The following is a 13,197-nucleotide window of genomic DNA, read 5'->3' on the forward strand; positions in this document are numbered from 1 at the left end:
GCGGCTATATTGTAATACAGAGAACACTCAATGAGTGTTCTCTGTATTAGCCGACAATTCATTAATTGATAAAAAAAAAAAGTGTGGGGGTTCCCCTAAATTCAATTACCAGGCCCTTCAGGTCTGGTATGGATATTAAGGGGAACCCCGTGTAAAATAAAAAATTGACGTGAGAGTCCCCCTAAAAATCCATACCAGACCCTTTACCCGAGCACGCAACCTGGCAGGCCGCAGGAAAAGAGGGGGGGACGAGAGAGCGCCCCCCTCCTGAACCATACCAGGCCACATGCCCTCAACATTGGGAGGATGCTTTGGGGCTCTGTGACCCCTCAAAGCACCATGTCCCCATGTTGATGTGGAGAAGGGCCTCATCCCCACAACCCTGAGCGGTGGTTGTGGGGGTCTGCAGGCGGGGGGCTTATCAGAATCTGGAAGCCCCCTTTAACAAGGGGACCCCCAGATCCCCCCCTGTTTGAAATTGTAAGGGGGTACAAAAGTACCCCTACCATTTCACAAAGAAAGTGTAAAAATGGTTAAATAAGACAAACACACTTTTGAAAAATTCCTTTATTAATGGATGATCATATCCAGCGACGGGGGATCTCTCAGCCAAGCGCTGTCCATACATCCATCTTCTGTCTCCAATGTGGAGACACTGCGGGGATCCCAGTGCTGACGTTTCTTATATTAGGAGGGCGGGGCCACCCATCCCCTGACCCCGCCCCCTTGCATATTAGCCTTATTAGCATATTAGCCTTTAAAATTAGCACTTTAGATTTCTCCCATAGACTTGTACAGGGTGTTCCGGCTTTTCAAATTTGCCTCGAACAGCCCAAATTGTTCACTGTTCGCTGAACAGGCGAACAGGCAATGTTCGAGTCGAACATGAGTTCGACTCGAACTCGAAGCTCATCCCTAATGGGGGGATGGGTGGGGTGACTCTGATAAAGGGGACCTTATACTTTAGGCTTTAACCACTTCCCACCCGGCCAATGTATATATTCGGCCGGGTGGGAGCCGCCTGCTCCTGATAGGACGTTCAGGAACGTCCTTCAGGAGTAGCGGGATCGCGCGCGCGCGCGCCCGCGCAGCGGCGCGATCCCGATGTGCTCGTGTCACCCGGACACGGCACATCTCAGATCGGCAGGAGGGCTCTGTGATTGGCCCTCCTGATCACATGACGGCCGTGTCCAATCACGGCCGTCATGTGATGTAAACAAACAGCCGGTTGCTAGGCAATCGGCTCTCCTCTCCTCACACGGAAGTCATCGCAGAGGAGAGGAGAGCGGATCGCTGCAGCCGGCTGATGATCAGTGAGTATGGGCTGCTTTTCACAGCTTTTTACTCACTGATCATCAGTGTAGTGTCAACACACAACACACCACACAGTACAAACACAGTCCCCACATATGTCCCCAAAACACACATGTCCCAAAACATACATGTCCCCAAATAATAAAAACACATGTCCCTAATAATAAAAACATGTCCCCCACATATGTCCCACTAAAATCACATGTCCCAATGATTATCTGCACACATATGTACGTGATCACCTGCACACATATGTACATGATCATTTGCGTACATATGTCCGTGATCACACAAACCAATTATTATACACTTAACGGAATTTTTTTTACCAAAAACATGTAGCAGAATACATTTTGGCTTAAATTTATGACAAAATTTGATTTTATTGGATTTCTTTTCAAATAGAAAAAAGAAAATATTGTTTTTTTCCCAAATTTCCGCTTTTTTTGCGCTTATATCGCAAAAAAAAAAAAAACGGAGTCGTGAATAAATACCACCAAAATAAAGTTCTATTTGTGCGAACAAAATGATAACAATTTCATTTGGGTACAGTGTAGCATGACCGCGCAATTGTCACTGAAAGCGCTAGAGCGCTGAAAGCTGAAAATTGGGCTGGGAAGGAAGGGGGTGAAAGTGCCCTGTATTGAAGTGGTTAAATACTAATTTCCCAAAATGTTATACTAATATTGTCCAAAAAATGTTGTGTCTAATCTGCTTGCAATGCTGATGTGCAAAATTAAAAAAAAAATTCTTGTTTCACTCCACAGTTTCCTTCAACCCCACAGGAATGGCAGACTTTGGCCTCCCACTTTGCCAGCCGTTGGGACTTTCCCAATTGTGGAGGTGCAATTGATGGGAAACACGCCCACATCATCCCACCCCCTAACTCGGGGTCGTACTATTATAATTAAAGGGGTTTAATAGTATCGTGATGTTGGTGCCAGCGACCTATGACTTCCTGTATGTGAACGCAGGGCAAAATGGCCGGATGTCAGATGGTGGAGTGTTCGCACAGACGGAATTCTACTGGCGTCTCCAGAGTGGCAGTCTGGGCTTGCCACCTCCAGAGGAGAATCTGGAAGGATTCCTGTTCATTTTCGTTGTGAATGAGGCGTTTTCTCTGTCAAACCATCTGATGCAGCCTTTCCCGATGAGGACCCTCACCCCGGATCAGAGGATCTTTAATTTCCGGCTGGCCAGAGCCAGAAGAGTCGTGGAGAATACTTTCAGAATACTGGCCAGCCGTTTCCACCTATTTTTGATGCCAACCCACATGGCGGAATATAAACTAAATCACATTGTGCTTGCCTGCTGTGTTCTGCCTAATTTTTTGAAAAGACATTCAGCTAACTATGTGGTCCCAGTTGGCCCAGATGCAGACTTGCCGGAAAATGACAACCTCACGGCCCTTGAAACTGCTAGTCCTGGCTTGTCCCCCCAAAGCGTCCGCGAGGTCAGAAACCAATACATGGAGTACTTTGTGGGTAGGAGGGCATTGATATGCCAGACAATGTCTGAGAGGGATTTTTGTAATAAATTTTTCTTTGAAACTCCAATAATCTTTGTTTTCATTTACTGCTTTCCTTTGTTTTAGGTGTCTCATAGGTATTTTTGCTGTTTTTTTTTTGGGCCTTTTTCTACAACAGTGCAAACCCAAGTTCTGAGCAAGATGATGTGCCAGTCTCTTCTTCAGATAATCTTATTATGTTGTGGGTCTGCTACACACTCACCTTGTTTTTGTTGCTAATTAGGGATGAGCCGAACCCCCCCCCCGGTTCGGTTCGCACCAGAACTTTCGAACGGACCCCAAATTCGAACGAACTTTAGAACCCCATTGAAGTCTAAGGGACTCGAACGTTCGAAATGAAAAGTGCTAATTTTAACGGCTAATATGCAAGATACTGTCCTAAAAAGGGTTTGGGGACCTGCCTCCTGCCCCAGGGGACATGGGTCAATGCCTAAAATGTTTTTAAAAATGGCCGTTTTGGCGGGAGCACTGATTTTAATGACGATTAAAGTGAAAAAAAAAGTGAAATATTCCTTTAAATATGGTGCCTGGGGGGTGTCTGTAGTATGCCTGTGAAGTGCCACGTGTTTCCCGTGTTTAGAACAGTCCCTGCACAAAATGACATTAAGCGGAAATAACACCATTTAAAACTGCTTGCGGTTTTAATGTTATATCTGGTTCCTGCAATATGGTTGAAAATCATTGAGAAAAATGGCATGGGTAGCCCTCCCTGCCCATTACCAGCCCCTTTAGGTCTTGTACGCATATTAAGGGGAACCCCGTACCCATATTAAAAAAAGGAAATGCGTGTGGCCCCCAGGCCCTATATACTCAGAACAGCAGTATACAGGCGGTGCAAACAAGACAGGGACTGTGTAGGTTTGTTGTGTTAAGTTGAATCTGTTTGTAATTTTCAACTGGTACATTTTTAAAGTGTAGCTCCAGTCAAAAAAACTATTTTTAAGCTTTTTGGAAAACATAGGGAAGGGTTATCACCCCTGTATAATTTGTTTTGTCGTCCATCTTTTTTCATCTCACTTGCTGTTGTCTCCTTCCGTTTGCAAGTAGGAGATGTTTGTAAATTGGATGTTTGAAAGTAGGGGCCTGCCCTATATGCTCTGCAGAAATGGCGGAACAAGGTGTTGGTTTTGCCACAACATTGTAAGCCCCCAAAGTGACTCTTGGTGGGCGCTGGAGCGCCCTGCTGTGAACGATTATATCAAGAATTGTAATTACATGCCATTGTTGAACAGTGGTAGAAAAATTGACCTTTGGTGGTTGTGGTGCTGGTGCCACAACACTATAAGTCCTCACCGTTACTCTGGGTGGGCACAGGAAGGGGCCCTCCTGTGAAATATTATATCAAGAATGGTAATTACATGTCCCTGTTAAACAGGGGCAGAAAAATTGAGCCTTAGGCACTGCTGCTGGTGCCACCACACTGCAACCTCTCCCATATACTCTAGTTTTATTGCAGGAATTAGCCCTGCTGCAAAGCATTGCATCAAAAATTGTACTTAAACGCCCCTGTTAAACAGGGGCAGAAAAATTGGGCCTTAGGCACTGGTGCTGGTGCCACCACACTGCAACCTCTGCCATATACTCTAGTTTTATTGCAGGAATTAGCCCTGCTGCAAAGCATTGCATCAAAAATTGTACTTAAACGCCCCTGTTAAACAGGGGCAGAAAAATTGGGCCTTAGGCACTGGTGCTGGTGCCGCCACACTGCAACCTCTCCCATATACTCTTGTTTGATTGCAGGAATTAGCCCTGCTGCAAAGCATTGCATCAAAAATTGTACTTAAACTCCCCTGTTAAATAGGGGCAGAAAAATTGGGCTGATGGCATCAACCAGAACCAGAAATGTTCTTCCAACATATCAGCGGAGGAGGAAGAGGATAGACAATCAACATAACAGGACAGTCACTCAGCATCAGCATAGGCAGTCTTGAAGGAATGTGATATTTCAAAAAAAATTATTCTGTTACATCAGCTTCAGGTGCTTGGTAGCTGTGGGTGATCCAAGACTGATTCATCTTGATGAAGGTCAGTCGATCAACTGATTCGGTGGACAGGCACACCCTGTGATCGGTAACAAAGCCACCAGCAGCACTGAAGGTGCGTTCCGAAAGAACGCTGGATGCAGGACAGGCCAGTAGCTCAATTGCATACTGTGCAAGCTCTGGCCAGTGATCCATCCTCAAGACCCAGTAAGCCAGAGGATTTTCGGTGGGAAAGGTGTCCAAGTCTGACCTTGCCCCTAGGTATTCCTGCACCATGTAAATCAGACGCTGGCGATGGGTGCTGGAACCGATCATACCTTGGGGCTGCGGACTAAAAAATTGTCTGAAAGCATCAGTCAGACGGCCACCTTCTCCACCGCTCCTTCTGACCGATGCCTCAGCAACACGTTGTCCAGGACCAGGAGTTTGTAACCTCCCAGTCTCTGGGAACGCGTTGCACAGACCTTTCTGCAAGGCCTCCCGGAGATGTCTCATCCTCTGCTCCCTCTGCGATGGCAAGATAAGGTCGGCAACCTTACCCTTGTACCGTGGATCAAGGAGAGTGGCCAGCCAGTAATGGTCCCTCTCCTTGATCCGAAGAATACGAGGATCCTTCCGCAGGCTTTGCAGGATCAGGGAGGCCATGCAGCGTAGGTTAGCTGAGGCATTCGGTCCGGAGTTCTCTGGGTCACTAAGGACAACATTATCCGCAGCTACCTCCTCCCAGTGTTTCTTGGGACTGTAAATTATCCCTACAAGACTGCTGCTGCTGATGCTGATGCTGAGTGCCAGCCTCCACCTTCATGCTGACACAATCATCCTCCTCCTCATCCTCTTCCTGTGTGATGGGTGGCACAGCAGGAACACTGTCTGGATAAAGGGGGCCTTGAGAGGCAAGGAAGTCCTCCTCTTCCTGCCTCTGTTCTGCCTCAAGTGCCCTGTCCATTATTCCACGCAGCGTATGCTCCAAGAGGTGGACAAGAGGTACAGTGTCACTGATGCATGCACTGTCACTGCTCACCATCCTTAGGGCCTCCTCAAACGGTGACAGGACAGTGCATGCATCCCTGATCATGCCCCACTGGTGTGGTGAGAAAAAAACAAGCTCCCCTGACCCTGTCCTGGTGCCGTAGTCGCACAGGTACTCATTGATGGCCCTCTGCTGCGTGTGCAGCCGCTGCAGCATGGCCAATGTTGAGTTCCATCTGGTGGGCATGTCACATATAAGGCGGTTCTTGGGCAGGTTCAACTCCTTTTGGAGCTCAGCCAGCCGAGCACAGGCATTAAATGATCGGCGGAAATGCACACAGACTTTCCTGGCCTGCTTCAGGACATCCTGTAAGCCGGGGTACCTGCCCAAGAACCGCTGCACCACCAGGTTAAGGATGTGAGCTACACAGGGCACATGGGTCAGTTGTCCCTGTCGGAGGGCGGAGAGGAGGTTGGTGCCATTGTCGCAAACCACCATTCCTGGCTTAAGCTGGCATGGCGTCAACCACCTCTCGGCCTGCCCCTGCAGAGCTGACAAAACATCCGCCCCAGTGTGGCTCCTGTCCCCCAAACAAACCAGTGCAAGCACGGCATGGCATCGTTTTGCCTGCGTACTTGCGTAGCCCCTGGAACGCCTACGGAGCACCGCTGGTTCTGAGGACAGAGCACTGGAAGAGGCCATGGAGGAAGAAGAAGAGGAGGGGGTGGAGGAGAGAGGTGTGTCACAACCAATAGTAGCATTTTGGAGGCGTGGTGGCGGAACAACCTCCAACACTACTGCACCTTGTCCTGCATCCTTCCCAGCTGCCAGAAGAGTGACCCAATGGGCCGTGAAAGACAGGTAACGTCCCTGTCCATGCCTGCTGGACCATGAGTCAGCGGTAATATGCACCTTACCGCTGACCGCCCTGTCCAGCGAGGCAAGGACATTGCCTTCCACATGCCGGTAGAGAGCCGAAATCGCCTACCGTGAGAAAAAGTGGCGTTTGGGGACCTGCCACTGAGGAACCGCACATTGTACAAACTCACGGAGGGGGCCGAGTCTACCAACTGAAAAGGCAGCAGTTGAAGTGCTAGCAATTTAGCCAAGCTAGCATTCAACCGCTGGGCATGTGGATGGCTGGGAGTGAACTTCTTTCGCCGGTCCAGCAGCTGGGGCAGGGACATTTGCCTGCTATAATCGGACGTGGGTGTACCGCTAGCAGAGTTCCCGGAAGCACTTGGCTGTGACACACCTAATTCTACACCTTCATTCCTCTCAGAGCAGGTTTCAGAGAGGACTGAAGGTCTAGTGGGGTTGGAGATGCCAGCTGATGAGGAGCAAGGAGAGGTCCGCTTTGTTCTTTGGTGTGGGTATTTGAGGTATGCTTGCCAACGAGCTGCATGGCAGGTCAACATATGTCTGGTCAAGCATGTGGTGCCCAAGCGGCTGATGTTTTGGCCACGTGAGATACGCTTGAGACATATGTTGCAAATAGCAATGGTGCAATCTGATGCACTCGTCTCAAAAAAGGCCCACACCAAAGAACTTTTAGAATAACGCGCAGAGGCAGCGCTCTGCACAGGCGGAGCTCTGCGGTGTGATTCAGTCGGTGTGCTGCCCCTAAGCTGGCCTCCGGAGGGCATCCTGCCTCGTTGGACATGTGCCTCCTCCTCCTCCTCCTCTCTCCTTCCAGGCACCCACGTGGAGTCAGTGCCCTCATCATCCCCTCCCTCTTCATCGCTGTAGCAAACCTGGCAGTATGCTGCAGCTTGTGGAACATGACTGCCAGATTGCTGTCCTTCTTGAGCATCCCCTCTCTCTGCGCTCACGCTACTGCCTTCCTCTAGCTGAGTGTCATCATCAGAGCCCACCAAACACTGGGCATCCTCCTGGAGCATGTACCCAACACTGTGCTCAAAGAGTTCAGGTGACCAAAGAAAGAGGAAGGCAGCGCTGGAGAAACTTCTTGCTTTGGTGACGATCATGGTCTCCACGGCAGACATGACCTATGTGATGTTTAAAATTGGTGCCCTGGGGGGCCTACCTCGCCTCCGGACCTCCGCGATACCCCCGGTATCCTACGGCGCCGCTAACGCCTCTCCACAGCCATCTAGGGAATGGCCGACCAGCGGAGGTAGCCTGCAACACCCCCGGACGATCCGGCCACACTGCGGCCTACTGCGGAGCCCCTCTCACACAAGGCCGGTCGCCATCTTTAGGCCATCTATCTTAAAATCAGACACTACTTTAGCTCCAAAAACCCCACCCTTACCTTGAACAACTCTACCCCTTTTGAACTTCTTTGCTCCCAAGGTCCATTCCAAACGCGACTCATCTCTGAGATTTACAAATACTTACAGGCCTCTCCCTCTCTTTCAGGCCCAGGTCACCTCTATATGCACAAGTGGTCTCGGCTTCTTGGCTAGACCATTACCACCCCCCAATGGCTGAAAATTTGGGAGACTGCCTCTAAATCGTCTCGATGTGTAGAACAAAAAGAGACAATCTATAAAATTCTAATGTTTTGGTACAGGACCCCAAAGACCCTACATAAATATGATCCTGGGGTTTCCCCACTCTGCTGGAGATGTCGGAAAACTACTGGATCTCTTTTTCACATTTTCTGGGAATGTTCTGTCATCCAACCTTTTTGGTCCTCTGTCCATGCGTATTTGCAAGACCTCTCCGACACTATCCTCCCTCTAACTCCAATCCACTTTCTGTTAGGCTTACCCTTTCCTGGCCTACCTGCAAATGTCCAGAAACTTTTAGGTTTCATTCTACTGGCAGCGAGATGGGCCATACCAGTCAGATGGTTATCGCAGTCTCCGCCAACGCTCCCACAGGTACTACAAACTCTGGAACAGATCCATAGAATGGAGCACCTTACCGCTATTATTCACGACAGATTGCCTAGGTTCTTCCCAGCTTAATCCAGGACTTCCTACAGCCCCCCTACAATTGCTGACCCTCTTGAGCGGAGGTACGGAAGGGCAGTCCCGTTGCCCCCCTACCTATAGACCGTTCGAAATTCCTCAATATTTTCCCCTACCCCTCCACCTGTGCATGTCTCTCCCCGAGGCTGCCTCAGTCTGGTATAGGCTCCCCCGGGAACTGAGCGTACCCCAGATCCAGAGGCTGGCTCTGCTTTCTTTGCAGACACTCATGTACCGGGCATACCCACCCACTGGATCCTTCCCTACCTCCTCCCCCCCTCCAGATGCTTCCCCCCCATCCCCCCTATTGCTGGGTGAATTGCTGCTTTAATTGTGCCTGTGACTAGATATTGCCTGACCATTATGATTTTTATTTTCTGTATGGGTATTTATTTTCTTTTTCTTGCCCTTTGGCCTTTTGTTTGTAACATTGTTGACACTGACAATTATTTGTTGTTGCACTTCCCTGTGTATATTCTCTCTGAAATTTTTTTTCAATAAAAACACAATTGATAAAAAAAAAAAAATTGGTGCCATGAGGAGTACATGTCTCAGGGAGCGAAAGAAGCACCAGGATTCCCTGAGTTCAGGAGATCCAGATGCCATTTATATCCCCAGGATGGTGTACTACGAGATGCTGCATTTTCTGGCAGACCAGGGGGAACCCAGGCCACCACTCTCCAGTCTTCCTTCAAGGCTTCCTTCACCCCCAGCTGAGGCTTCTGATGTCAAACCTGGGCCTTCCAGGCAGCAACATGTGGAGGGGCCCAGCTTGAGACAGGTATAGCATTGTTGAACATATTTCTTGTTGTACATTTAATGATGTTAACTAGATGTTATTATTGATTAGTAAGTTGTGATTTAACAAAGTGGTTTACATATCAATAGACAGTAGTGACCAAAAATGATTGGGACAAGAATGAAAAATGCTGGGCTCAGAATGATAGTCTGTTCTATTTGGTAACATTCAATTGCAACAGTCATGAGCACAAAATTGTGTGATTGATGACCACAAAACTAAAACTATGTCCCATTTTCATACACAGGAAGACCTCAGCTGGGAGGAGGCTGTGGCAAGTGGCAGCCAGGAGGTCGACCATCGCCCTCCTCCTCCTGTCACAACTAGAGGAGCCGAGCCACAGCCTGGAAGGAAGCCTGGAGGGAAGTGCCCAAGGAAGACTAGAGAGTGATGGCCTGGGTTCAGTCTGGTCTGACAGAAGATGCAGCCTCTTGTAGGACCACAGCCTGGGGACATAGATGGCATCTGCTCTTCCTGATCTTTTGGACTCCTGGACCAGACTGCTCTCCCTGAGATATGTACTCCTCAGGCCACCAATTTTGCATTTTCAAATTAGTTCATGTCTGCCCTGGGGGCCAAAGGCTTCGCCAAATTGACCAGTTTCTCCAGCGTGGCCTTCCTGTTTATTTGTTTGACACCTAAATAAAGGATTTTTTTGGTTGAATAAATACTTGCGTATGTGTTTTTTTGGTTGAAGAAATACTTGCGTATGTGTTTTACTTCAAAAAGACAGTTTATTTGTGAGTAGGCAGGTACATTTCAAAAATACAAAGTCAAATGAATAACAAGGGGCACCAACACCAAACAACCTCCTGTAGATTAAAAAAGAAAACAAAAAATTAAAAAGATAATAATGGTGTTGCGGTAAGTTGACACACAAAACACACCAAAAAAAATGCAAAGATGAGCAAACTGTCAAAAAAGGAGATGCGGGTTAAAAAACCATCCCCAAATAAAAAATAAAAAAAAGATTGGGTAGATGCGACAAATTAAAATATTGTATTGCTGAAATGAGTAAAAAGAATAAATAAAATACGTTTGGGAGAAGTGTGTGTGAATATGAGCATCAAAAAAACTTCATTCTTGTAGCATTGTAAAGAAAAAGAGAATGTGCTGCATGAAAGAATTTTTAACATTGCAGCGTGACGAATGTGCTATATCGATTACGAGCAGTAGTTTTACTTGGGCGAGCGCTTCCGTCTCAGAATTTTATTGTGAGCATGCGTGGCACCTTGTCCGTCGGACTAGGCTACACACGATCAGAACTGACGTGATCGGATCATGTTGTTGGAAAATTAAAAAATCTGAAATAATAACTAACTAATAATAACTTAACTTAACTATAACTAACTATTAACCACTTAAGCCCCGGACCATTTGGCTGGCCAAAGACCAGAGCACTTTTTGTGATAACTGACAATTGCGCAGTCATGCAACGCGGCTCCCAAAAAAAATTGAAATCCTTTTTTTCCCCAGATATAGAGCTTTCTTTCAGTGATATTTGATCACCTCTGTGGTTTTTATTTTTTGTGCTATAAACAAAAATAGAGCGACAGTTTTGAAAACTCACTATTTTTTTACTTTTTGCTATAATAAATATCCCCAAAAAATATATAAGAAACATTTTTTTTCCTCAGTTTACTCCGATAAGTATTCTACATATTTTTGGTAAAAAAAAAATTGCAATAAGCGTTTATTAATTGGTTTGCACAAAAGTTATAGTGTCTAAAAAATAGGGGTTAGTTTTATGGCATTTTTATTAATATTTTTTGTTTATTAGTAATGGCGGCAATATTTTTTTTATCATGACTGCGACATTATGGTGGACAGATCGTACAATTTTGACACATTTGTGGGACCATTGTCATTTTTACAGCGATCATTACTATAAAATGGCACTAATTACTGTAAAAATTGCACTAGCAGTGAAGGGGTTAACCACTAGCTGGCTAGGAAGGGGTTAAGTGTGTCCTAGGGAGTGATTCTAACTGTTAGGGGGTGTGGCTACGAGTGACATGTCACTGATCACCGCTCCCGATCACTAAAGAACAGACTTCTTGTAAAGACCAGAAAATACACCTACCTGAGTGCTAGTGCATGTATATAAAGTGTTACTAAAAAGTGAATGCTAAGCATGAAAACCAAACTTTCATGTCTAGATCTTCTATTTGGATTATCAATCCCCACATGTCCTAGACCAGGGATCTGCAATTAGCGGAGACGATTCCAAACCATAGCTACCTTTATACTCATTGCTGCACGTCTGGCATTAGCTAAAAAATGGAAATGTCTACAAGCGCTGACCAACCAAGATATGACCGTTTTACTATACATCCACTTCAAAATTGAATACTTTTTCACTAAAGCTAATCTAACCACTGAGCAATTCTGCAGTTTAGAATCTCTGGCTCAAAGACCCTAGAAAACTGGACCCTGGACTCTCATACTCTATAGCATTCCCGGTTTCTCCAGTTCAACTTTTCATACCTTGTTGTTAGCCCACAGTTCTCTGTAATATGCTCACAATAATATCACCAGATGATGTATACGTACATATGTGGATACCTGCTAACTTTAATCTCCATCTGAACTTTCAATTGGTTTAAGACACAGACCCCTTCAGTTTGTCTTTACTAAAAGCCACCTCACATACACAACACAGCAACTTTCCTACCTGTACTCATTGTGTTATATATTTACCGAATCTCTTTACAATTTCATGTGCCTACACATTACCCTTTGAGATTGTATTACCTCATTTTCTTTGTTATCTCCTGTACTTCTTTAAATTTGAATAAGGATTTAAGGTAAAAAATAAAAATAAAAATGGCAATGCTAAGGGTCGGGTAGTGGTAATATGATTTTAACAAAGGTTTGCCCTCTTAAAGCTTAAGGTATAACTAAATGTAAAACTTATTTGGATTTGGGTAAAGTGAGAGATTTTAGAATCCCTATCAGGTGTTTATTGCTGTTTGTGTCCCAGTTAGGGAGATTCAATTTAATTTCTAATTGTCATGATTTTCAATGCCAATTGTAATAAGTAAAGAAAAATACAAAATTTTAGTTGCCATCAGAACAGGAATAGAGGGAAAATCATTGATGAAAAAAAAAAGCTGAAAGTGGTTTGCCACGTCTCAACTCTAATGCCGCATACACACAACCGGACTTTCCGGCAGACTAGGTCCGACGGAATCAGTCCGTCGGACAATCCGATTGTGTGTGGGCTAATCCGATCACTTTTCATTAAAAAAAATCAGATGGACCTAGAAATAGAACATGTTTCAAATCTGTCCGACGGACTCAATTTCTATTGTGAAAATCGTTCGTCTGTATGCTGGCCCGACGGACCAAATGCAACTCAAGGGAAGCTATTGATTACTGGCTATTGAACTTTCTTTTTTAGTCCCGTCTTACGTCATCATGTTCAAAACTTAGTCCGTTCGTGTGTGGCCAAGTCCGTTAGATTCGGAAAGTCCGTCGGAACTCCGCCAAAAGTACATCGGGAAGACCATTGGACCTAGTCTGCCAGAAAGTCCGGTCGTGTGTACGTGGCATTACATTAAAAAATAAAAATTTTAGGTTTTAGATATATTTTTTTGCCACACTTTTTAATATTATTTTCCCCCCAAAAAAGCTATTGTTTTCTCTAAAACCAATGATAATGT

The sequence above is a fragment of the Lithobates pipiens genome, unplaced genomic scaffold (assembly GCF_037356315.1).
Source record: "Lithobates pipiens isolate NorthernLeopardFrog02 unplaced genomic scaffold, aLitPip1_a1.2 Scaffold_18, whole genome shotgun sequence".
Taxonomy (NCBI): Eukaryota; Metazoa; Chordata; class Amphibia; order Anura; family Ranidae; genus Lithobates; species Lithobates pipiens.